Source organism: Artibeus jamaicensis, unplaced genomic scaffold (genome assembly GCF_021234435.1).
Source record: "Artibeus jamaicensis isolate MK-2021 breed Jamaican fruit bat unplaced genomic scaffold, CSHL_Jam_final contig_1132, whole genome shotgun sequence".
In the NCBI taxonomy this organism is placed as follows: Eukaryota; Metazoa; Chordata; class Mammalia; order Chiroptera; family Phyllostomidae; genus Artibeus; species Artibeus jamaicensis.
This window is the reverse complement of record NW_026521221.1, coordinates 2,827,300-2,837,334: the sequence shown is the minus strand read 5'-3', so window position 1 is coordinate 2,837,334 and position 10,035 is coordinate 2,827,300. Positions and strand designations below refer to the sequence as shown.

The window sequence follows — 10,035 nt, the reverse complement described above, 5'->3', positions numbered from 1 at the left end:
ATATAGCATATATTCATATTACTCATGTAAGTGTACAGTTCAATGGTACTTTTAGTTAAAATTCTTATTCACTTCCTCAATTTGGGTAAAGTAGAAGGGGTTGCTTAGACCATAAATTGCTTGTATTAAATAGGCAGCAAGTTGAGTTTAGTAAACCTGTTGGTAGATGAGAAGTTCACTCAAGTCACATTTTCTCAATGTCCCTTCAACATTTTTTTGTTGTTGTTTACCATTCTGGAAGTACTGCAATACCAGGTTGATGTGTGGAGTGGATGGAGCAAGCCCCTAATTCCATCTTCTAATTTCAAAAATCTATTTAATACATTGTCCTCGAATAGAGGACATATCAGATACTAAACTGATAAGAATAGATACTACACTTGATCTCAGCCAAAAGGCTGAGAAACAATCAACATTTGTAATTTTATTTTCTTATTGAATTTTCTCGGGTGACATCAATTAATAAAATTATATAGGTTTCAGGTACACAATGCTACATTACATCTTCTGTATATGGTATTGTGTATTTACTGACTCAATTAAAGTTCCCTTCGATCACTATTTGATATGCTTTAAATAAAACTTTAACTATTTTATTTGAAACTACTCAAATTCCCATGATGTCAGATATAATATTCAAATATAAATCTAAAAACATTTTAGAGACAAACAAAACATATTTGGGTGATGCGGACACCGGCACACAGTGTCTGCATCATTATGGATGAAATGAGACATTCTCACAGACTACCGAGTCCAGTGGAGGAAAAGAGACAGCATGGCTTTTCCCTCAAGGTGGGCAAAAGCCTCGGCCCTTGCAGTGACCGGCCTTTGTTGGGCTTCTCAGCACATTCTCAGGAAGGTCCTCATTTACCATGCACAGGTTGCTTTAGATGGTTACCTTTTACAGAGAACAAAAGAGCCAATGCCTCTGATCACATTACAGAAGAGGGATATTTGCAAATGAAAAGGCAAAAGTGGTTGAACCGGTTACACTGGTCCTTGGAAGGTTTAGCATGGATTTTAGGAAGTCACTTTGCAATAAATGTTTGCCACTGGGGGTTGAGCCCACACCATGCAGAATGGTCTCCTACACTTGGGGGATTCACAGTCTGCTCAAGACACTGAAACTCGTAAACCACTTTCAGATAAGAGACTCACAGACAGGTCTTAGGGCTCAACTTCAAACCACAAAAAATAGAGACGTAGCTCGGACCTGGTACTACCCAGGCTTTGCTATGTGGTCTTTAGAAAATTCTCTGTGCCTTTGTTTTCCCATGTTAGACAGAATGCAAACAATTATAATACAACCTCTATCATTTTGAAGGAGAAGCCTCAGGAGACTTTGGCTCGCCTAGGACCCCAGGCGCAATAGGAGAGCGATGGGGCTGTCTGGAGAGCGGATAGTCAGTAGGACTGGGACTAGCACCCCCCCCCAGGAGAGCGGATAGCGGTGTAGTAGGATGAACTAGCACCCCCACTAATAGAACGATTATCACATTCTGTTTCTGTACCCCACGTTTGTCACGTACACAGGAAGACCCCTAATCTATATATTCCCCAAGAATCCTTTGTTCGGGGCTCAGAATTTGGAGACTGACTCCTCTGGGCCCGAGCACGTAAAGGAATAAACCTCGTACTCCAGAATCCCTTGGTGTCTGGTCGCTTCATTTCCCCGTAACAGATGTGTTTCAAAGCCATTGGTTCTGAACAATAAACAACTTCTGACGTTAGTGATCAGTAAAATTAAATACCTACCACAGGCCAAACCCTAAGCGAAGTGCTGTGGCACATGCACAGATGAATGACAGTCCCTGACTTACAGAAGGGTGGGACAAATGCACCGGTAGCCTTACTACAGGCAAACGATGAGGGGTGTGGTGGGAGGGCGGGAGACTCACGGACTGAGGCGTCAGGAAGTCCCCTGGAAAGAGTAGCAATTTGATCCAGTCTTTAAAGGTAGACCTTAATCACCCATGTTAACCCAGATTAAGTCACCATGTCTAAATAAATTTTAATTAAAGGCCTTAATTATCAGTAAAAGAGTTGCCAAACTATGTATTTACAAAGTAAATATGGAGTCACATGCTATGTATATTGCATTTATAAAAAAAACTATAATGTGATTATTAGAAAAATCAAAGCTCAAGAGTAAATGTAAAATCAGAAAAGTTACTCCCTTTTGTATAAAATATTCAGACACAAACATTATCCTGCGGCTTCCAGCATATACGGACATGGGAAAAAGATGCTGATACTTTTTTAAAATATCTAATAGTAGCTTCCCAAGTAATGAATTCCTCGGGCAATGGGAAAATCACATGCATAATCAAGAGCAGAAAGTTGTAACCTGGAGCTTAATGCACTGGAAATAGTTGGGTCTCAGTTTATAGTGATTTTCTTCCTGGACAACTCAGCTTTCCCCAACTATCTCCAGTTCTGGGTCAGCGAGCACACTGCCCTCCAGGCACAGCCTGGCCCTCACGCACCCAGGACCAAGCTGATGTACGAGCCCAAATCATCCAATAGTGGAGAAGTGAGTGCTCAGGCTTTTCTAATTTTCACAGAAAATGAACTTTAATTCAAAACTATGCCTGGCTAATTAAACTTTCCTGTGATCTAATTTGCCCTAATTATTTCCATAAATTGAGATGTAAAGGGGTTATATAAATTTATTGTAACATAAAATTGAGTTTTAGTCTGAGCTCTAAGCTCAGACAAGGGTTCTGAATTGTTGCAACCTGTTGCTGGAAGTGGGTGCCATTATTTGAAACTCAGAACTGTTAAGAGGAAGTAAATTCACATAAACAAAAAAGCTTTTTTCCTCTCTCTGTGAAGCCTCAAGGTAAAGTTTCATTCTCTGAAAATACTAAAGACTGGAGTTATACTCTGAATAGAGCTGACCAAACAATTTAGATACAGATCCAATGAAAAACCAAGTCAACTAAATTCAATACCTTGACCCTCTAATACTAACTATAAGTTAAACCACTTTCTATGTCCTGAACGATGTGCAATCTAATTATATGCTATATTAGAAAGTTTTTGATATAGATACCAGTTGGTAGATACCAGTTTCTACCAAGTTATACATTTGTATCTCGGTGGCCCTAGGATGACAATCTTTGAAGAACTCCCCACACTTGTTTTTTTGTTAACGGGAAGGAAGAGAGAGGATAATAACCTGTGGGAAACATCAAATGCTTATCACAAATAGCAAACAAACTGAACCGAAGAACTTTGCCCAGAGTTAGAGCCAACACTCAAAAGAAGATATGAATGAAATGAGTTCACAGCCCAAACTACTAAAATAAGAATTTGGACCTTAGCTAGACAGTCTTCATTTGGGTAACTAGATCACTTTCTGCTTATGTTAGTATAAACATCATAACAACCGGGGCTGAACTCCATCAATGGGAATGACTGCCATCTATAGAAGTCTTATGAAACTGCCTGATAAAAAAATTTTGAAGTCAATTAAATAAATATATCAAATTAAACTCATCTATATTTTTAATGCACCTCATTGTAGTTCATTATGTAAGACCCCCATATGTTCTGTATCATTAGTGAAACATTCTCAGTGGTGTAATGATGTAGTACATACACATGGGGAAAAGTAATGCGTTTTTCATTTCTTCTGCACATTTCATTACAGGGTGGAGATGCTGTAATTTTTCACTTAAGATTCCATTTTGGTGTGGAAAAGGGGAAATAGACCTAGAGCTAGAGCTGTGTCCAATTTCTCAAATTTCATAATTCACAGCAACTGATAACTGGCCAAAGATAAGTTTTCTCAACAGTCCCCTTCCCATCAGGAGAGGAGTGTAGAGGCTGCAGTGTCTAGCATTTGTTTCTTCCAAATAAACCACAGACAACTGATTTTTGAGGAAAATAAGTCCTTTCATTCATATCCACCATTTTTCCAATGCTAATTGTAGTTCGTGCTCCAGCTCCTTAAAGGCAAATTTCAGTTCATGGCAGATGGGAAAGGCAGAATCCCATACTTCCAAAGGTAGCCCCTTTGAATATTTGCTTTAGGGATGACCCATTTACTGTACATTTTCTTTTGCTTGATTGGTGTAACTGCAGCTTTTTGACAACCTCATCAAAAACGCCTGCTCCACAGAGTAGTCTATAACTCTCTAGGATGATATGAAAAGCTGTTTCATCACAGCTTGTAATAGCTGTGCACTGATCGCAGAGCATTTTTCTTAAACGAAAGGTTACAAGACACACAACAGTACAAAAGTTAACTGTCTCCACGGGATGTTTTAGGGCCCCAGGTGTCTACAACTTCTCCGTTTTGTGGAGCCTGTTTGCCCTCTCCTTCCTCACTTACCTAGAGCAATGAAGGGGGCTTTTCATAGTCTGAGCATGAAACTGGCTGTTCAACAGCCTCCCCGTGTCCCAGCCTCACCTCACCTTGGCCCCGGTGTACAAGGTGGCCACAACATATTGGTCTTCCATGTGCCCGCATCCCCATCCTGCACAAGTTAAGAAGCAAGCCTTTCAAGAAGAAAGGTGTGTTATTACATGCTTTTTCATTACAATACTCCTGCTGAGCAGGGACGGCCAAGTGGACTCAATTAAGTGTTTCTTTGGGATGTGTGACTGCCTATTGTCAGCTGAGGCTAGACAATGTACTTCATTCTCCCTGGGGCAGGGTACCCAGAAATTTGCACTTATTTCTCTTGCCATCTGCAAATATCTATTTTCCGTTTCTTCACTTTATGTGAATTTTAATAATTACTATACTCTTTTCCTTTGAAGTATTTATGTAGGATCAAAAGCCCTGGTCAGGGAGAGAAGAAGATGACAAAGGAAGGTGGTGGAAGAGACCCTCCATGAGTTGGGAGGGAAAAAGTGTTAAAGCAACAGCCAACAAGGTGGGAAGTCCCAGTTGTCTACTAAGTGCCTCTTGAATAATAAGGCAGGAGGACAATGACACTGAATGGTTACTGTTTTCTGTTCAGCATCATCTCCTTGTCTGTCATTGAACTTGATGTCTACCAAGGTCATAGAAGACCTAGTTCATCCTGCACTCTGCAAGCTACAATACTGGCAGGTATCCGGGGCACAGATACACAATGGCTGTAGTATTTTGTTGCAACAAGATGTGATAAAGAACAAATACTCTGGCAAGTGAGTGAGCTGGCTTCCCTAATTCCCACTCCACTGTTCTGTTTTCTAAATTTCAGACTCCACAGTGAGAAATGGGCACTCTAAAAAAAAATAATTATATAGGCCAAGCTGGGATGCAAGTCTACCTCTGTTTCCTGCCTCCTGTCTCTGACAGATTGCCTTTCAATTCATCCCAAGTACACAGCATCTACCATGTGATACTCTGTTTGTAGACAAATAATGACCCACATACAGCTGTGCACATTATCTGGCAGACAGATGTTGGATCAGGGCGGGAGTTGCTGCAGCTCATGTGCAGGAAGAAAAAGAACAGTCCACAGTGCTAATTCTCTTCTTTCTTAACAGGCTCACTATTTGAACCAGACCCTCCACTTGGTTTATCTGTAAAATGTAGAAGATGCAGTCTCTTCTTGATGTTCTCCTATTTCAGAGAGGAGTTAACCAGGTTAAAGGTTTTGGTCATGAAATAAAACCTCTGATTCAAGACTTTAAATGAGAATGCCCTCACTTTCCCCCTCTGCACAAGCACATTCCCAGGGGACTGGGGAGTTTAAGCTGAAATTAGGTGGCTGCAAGTGCTACCACCTGCTACAAGTTCATCAGTGTCTGCTGGCTTTACAGTAACATTGGGTGTTTCAACAGTTTATACAGTAAAAGATGGAGAAGAGATCAGTGGCCCTGTCATGGGCTATCGTTTTTTTCTCACTGGCTTGCCCCATTTTGCTGCCTGCACAGCCAGGCTGTGAACAAGCATTGCTGTCCTCTCTCTGGCTTCCCCTCATCACCAATATCCACACGAGTAACAGCAATGGAGGTGGCTGCAAGGTCTTCCCTACCTGAGGGAGTCAGAAGTGCATGAAGGTGACTCTATATTATGTATAGATTGTCCTTTTTCATCAGCACTCATAGGCTGGGGTGGTGGGGGAGAGGGCCCTAGTCTCATGAAATTAAAACACACACACACACACACACACACACACACATCTGGGGCAGTCTCAGACTGACAGTTAGAAGGGAAAACAGATAAAAATATTTTAAAAGCCACTCCTGAAACAGAGCGCAAACAAATGGGAATGGATCTCAGCTTGGAAACCTCTGGTCTTAAGAGGGTAGTAGAGGTCAGGGAAGGAGAGGGAGAAGGAGGGAGGAAAGTTGAGTTCCTGGAATCAGATTAATCTTTACTGCTCTCGGTTCGCCACAATGGACTGTGAAGGCAGGGAGGTGCCCAGCCCAGGAGGTGGGGGACATTTGGACTGTCCCCCAACTCCTGCCCCCACTTCCAGCCACTCCTCCAATGGGGAGATGGCCTCAACATTAGCCTGGGCAGGAGAAAGTGCACCAGACAACAGCATCCGCTTCCCTGTTCTGCTCCAGCGTCTCGTTGTGCAACTTACGTGCAGTAACAAAAACCCTCCTCCTCCTCACCAAGATTTTCAGCACTCAGCAGCCTCTCCTGCTGTTCTAAACTGCTTCTGCTTTATCCATCCCTTCCTTCTCACCCTGCCATTTCAACTCCAGTAAGTTCTTATCACCCATACCCTTCTATTCTCAGGAAGCACAAGTCATGTCCTGCTCTGTATTTCAGTATTCTGCCCTAAATGGCTGCATATGAAGCCATTTCTTGCTCCAGACCTGCTGGTCCAGGTGAGACCTCACTCACCAAGTTCCTCTCTCCTGTTTTAAATCGCTTCGTTATCCCAGCTAGATTTGACTCCATCTCTCTCTCTCTTTGCTTTCTGAGCTTTGAAGCCCACAAATTAACCAACGGACCCTTCTTAGACCACTTTATGCTGGCTGGGAGGGTACATAATGAAAACATCTAATCCACATTTTCATTCAAAGGTCATATCTCCGTTCTCTCTCTAAATGCCCCAGTGCCCAGAATCCTAGGTGAAAGCAACCAGTGCCCTTCAAAAGGCAGTCATTTCTTTCAATGTCACTTTGCTAGGATTGAAACCAAGGCAAAGAAAAATGAAATACCTTGCCCAACTTAGTGTTTTTCTCTTAAAACATTTCAAAACCAAAGTTGCTGTATGCATGTTAAGACACAAATCTCTTGGCCCTTGGTTTAAAGGAGAAGCATATAGCCAAGGGGTATGAAGTGAGCCTTTCTGCCTTTTAATTTCATCCTAAATTGCCTCTGGGTTGATGCAGATAGGCAAAGCCCTGGAGCCAAAGGCCAGCTGAGAGCACACTGTGCATTTGCACCCGCTGTAATTTCGGGAGACCTCATGGAGGCAGACCGCGGGGCTTTGTACATAGATTACTCTCTTCAAACTGTGGTTGCAGATGGAAGCACAGCAAGGGCTGCGGGCCAGGCCGAGTTTTCTCCTTGCCAGTGAGTGTTTAACACCACAGGGTGGATGATCACTTACAAGCAGATACCTTATTAGGATGGCCTAGGAAACACAGTGGGCGATTAACCTTTCATCTCTGGGTTCTGAGCCTGATGTAGCTCACCACTGGAAAGGCGTGGAGTGGCAGCACGCGGCTTGGCCCCTTCCTCAAAGTCCCCAGGTACCATGTTTGTGGGGCAGCCTGTGATCAACACCAGTCCAGATCCAGAGCGGCGGGGCGGTGGCGGCACCCGGGAAGGTGTCCAACACTGTTGTGTCTCCCTGTTAAACAGCTGCCGTGAGCTTTTCCACACAGAGATACAATTCACTCAAATTCTTAAAGAGCAAGGGAAAAAATTCCCATCACTATTACATGGATATTCTGTCAACAGCAGTAACAGTAGCAGTTACAGAATAACTACAGATAATTACAATCATTTAATTCAAAGTACCAAGTCACTTCATGCAGAACATGACTCATTTATCATTATTGACCTTAGAAGAAGCAAATTTGCCCAAATCAATAAAGGTTCCAAATATCCATTAGAGCAGGCAGAGACTGGTTGCAAGTGTTAGGGGCTTCTATGTACCTGGATTAACAGAGGGAAGTGGATCTGCATGGTTTTGATTAATGAAGAGATTTTTTTTTCTTTTGAGACAGTTATTTGAAACAAAATTGACCTTAATTTCTCCTTTAATTCATGTTATGGAAAGTCAGTTGTTTTTGTTAAGAACTTTCAATCCCATTAGTTGCTGAAACACAGTGTAATTACAAAGAGAAGTAATCTATAAACAGGTAGAGTTCAAGTTTGTTTTTAATGGACTCTTCGGGGCCCCCTGAATATTCAAGGAGCAGGGTCTGTCTGGTGGGGTTGGACCAGACAGTCTGGTGGGAAGACCAGACATTATCATGTTTCTCTTTCAAAGCGCTGCTGTGAGCTTCTTCACACTCAGATAAAACTCGCCCAAAAAGGACTCATGGACATGGCCAACAGTGCTGTTGTCTGCGGTGGGAGCTGGCAGGTACACAGGTTGGCCCACCATCACACAAAGTCAAACAGGCCAACTGCTCAGGGGGAAATATTAGGATGGCGGGGTGGGGTGGGGGGATGAGGGGATTCAATGGTAATGGGAAAAATGCAATAAATAAAATAAAATAATGAAATAAAATAAAATACAGAGAGTATAAAAATGAAGAAAAGAAAAATATCCCCATCACAATTATGGCAATGTTCTATCCACAACGGAGGTGGCAGTTTCAGAGGAACTACAGAGAATTACAATCTGCTTGCTATAGAAATGAGAAGATTTAGGCTGCTTTTGAGTCTGAATAATAAAACTGAATGTGGGTGAAAACAGGTACTAGCAAGTCAGTCCAGTCACTTAAATATCAAACAGTTCCAATTGATCCCCAGGTGTTTTACAAATATGACACCATTTAAATCCTAATGCTGAAGGCAGGTGGGGAGGCAGGCAGGGAATTGGAGGGAAACTCTTCCTACCTCAACTAAATGCACACAGATTAGAACACACCTCACCCAGCACCCTAGTTCAAGGTCCTAGGGTAGAGAAGTCAGACTTCTGTCAAGAATGGAATGATCATGAAATGCATCAGCATAAATTTAGCTATTGTATAAACAAAAAAAGACTGACTCTATTCTAAAATTGTCAAAATTGCAAGATATTCTGCATGATGAGAATTTGAAATGATGATGAAAATCTGCAAATGTCATCTCATAGGAAGAGCCATCACTACGATGTCAGACTGTTCTCCTACCCGACTCCTAAAACCCGCAGGCGCACCTCCAGACCCTGTCCCTGGCTGGCTGAGAGGGGCACTGAGACTAGTCTTCCCAAGGTCACCCGGTCACTAAGATACAGAGCCGACATCTGAGGCCACAGGAGTCTGCCTGCCAAGGCCATCCTCCCCCCGCCATTCCTGCTGTCTGCACCCCCATCAGGACAAGCCTTCTGCAAAGAAGTCATCTGCAAGAACTAAATCAACATTCTAAAATGGGTTTTGAACGCTCCAGACCCCTGAGGAGAATGCATGATCTTTCCCACTGCTGTGGTGGTCTCTCTGGATCAGGTGCAGCGTGGCCCATGCTTTACATTGATTCGTTCTTGTCAAGAAGCCAAATTCCACATCCCTCTCCTTGCACATGGAGTTTAAAATCTTTACTTGAGGAACTGGGAAAATTCTCCCCAGCTAAAACTCCAGCCCAACAGGAAATCCAGGTACTGGCAGGGAGGGGGGGTCAGCTGGAACCACTAAAGAAACAATTGCTTCCTTAATACCATCTGGGGAAGAGAAGCAAATGCAGAGTCTGAGAACATGGAAGGAAGCGCTGAGGAAGAGGGGAAAATGCACAAAAAGCGTCAGTCACCGGGACTGAAAATTTGTTCCATTTGTGTCTCTCTGCAGGAAGAAATAAAGAAATGCTGACAAGGCATGCCAGTCCGAATCCCCTGAGCAGTTGGCCTGTTTGACTTTGTGTGATGGTGGGCCAACCTGTGTGCCTGCCGGCTCACACCACCGGAGCTCTTCAAACAC

The 10,035-nt window shown here is 42.9% G+C and overlaps 1 non-coding gene across 1 annotated transcript; it reads right to left on the bottom strand.

The window, feature by feature from the left end:
* Positions 1–219: 219 nt before the first annotated feature.
* LOC119062227 (U2 spliceosomal RNA) lies at positions 220–410 on the bottom strand. Its single transcript, XR_005084942.2, has one exon. It is a non-coding gene; the product is annotated as a U2 spliceosomal RNA (small nuclear RNA).
* Between the last annotated feature and the right edge of the window lie 9,625 nt (positions 411–10,035).